Source organism: Chaetura pelagica, unplaced genomic scaffold (assembly GCF_000747805.2).
Source record: "Chaetura pelagica isolate M959 unplaced genomic scaffold, ChaPel_1.0 scaffold78, whole genome shotgun sequence".
Lineage (NCBI taxonomy): Eukaryota > Metazoa > Chordata > Aves > Apodiformes > Apodidae > Chaetura > Chaetura pelagica.
In genome coordinates this window covers 1,842,581-1,843,478 of record NW_009954492.1, presented here as the reverse complement: position 1 = coordinate 1,843,478, position 898 = coordinate 1,842,581, and positions in this window count along the sequence as shown.

The following is an 898-nucleotide window of genomic DNA, read 5'->3' as shown; positions in this document are numbered from 1 at the left end:
TTTCTTCAGTCCATCACAGGACACCAGGCTTCCACACCCTTTACTAACCACCACTTACAAGTGGTGCAGGATAGTCCATGCTTTGTCTTGTCCTCTTGGAGAGAAAAGAGAAAGCAAAGCTTGACTAAGGAAAACCAACAACTGGTCTGTTGAATTTATCAGCATTTGAATCAGTCTTTGTGATAACAAAAAGAGCTTTTCAACTGCAGCTGTATCGATGTGTTGAAATAGTGGAAGATGGAAGGTATGCATTATCAAGTGTGCATTATCAACAGGCTCACTTTTCTGGTGCACCCAAGATAAGTAGCTACATTTCAAAGCCTGTTAGTACTCACTTAAAATAAGGAAACTTATTTCTGGTTACTGCCAACGTAGAGGTGATGCTACACAGGAGATGCAGGAACACTTTCTCTTTGGTAAGTCAGTTCTCTGCAATTAAACAGTTAAAAAAATCCATTGAAAAGGCCATTTTTGGGTGGCTTTTTCTTTGAAATTTGAAGTCAGATTCCTGAACCTGCACCTCAGAACCAGAATTATTGATGACTGCTGTGATTCTTTAAGCTGTAAATACTGTCCTCTTTAAGAAAGGCCATTATGCAAAGAAGTATTTGACAGAAACACCTGAAATGAGAATGCCCCCGAAGTACGTACATGTATGTGATACACAAGCTACTGGAACATACGTGGGGTGGAGGCAAGACACCTGTGGAAAGCACAGCACTGTTTTCCCTTGTCTTTTGCTCCTTTTGTGTGTGAGCACTAAAATCTTACTAGAGGTTTTTGGCACAAAATATATAATAAATTTAGAAGTTCAGAAATTCTTGCTGTTTTCAGTAAGGAAGAGCAAATGCAAGGGAAGTATCCACCCTTGTAACAATTTAAGTTTCTTCATTCCTGC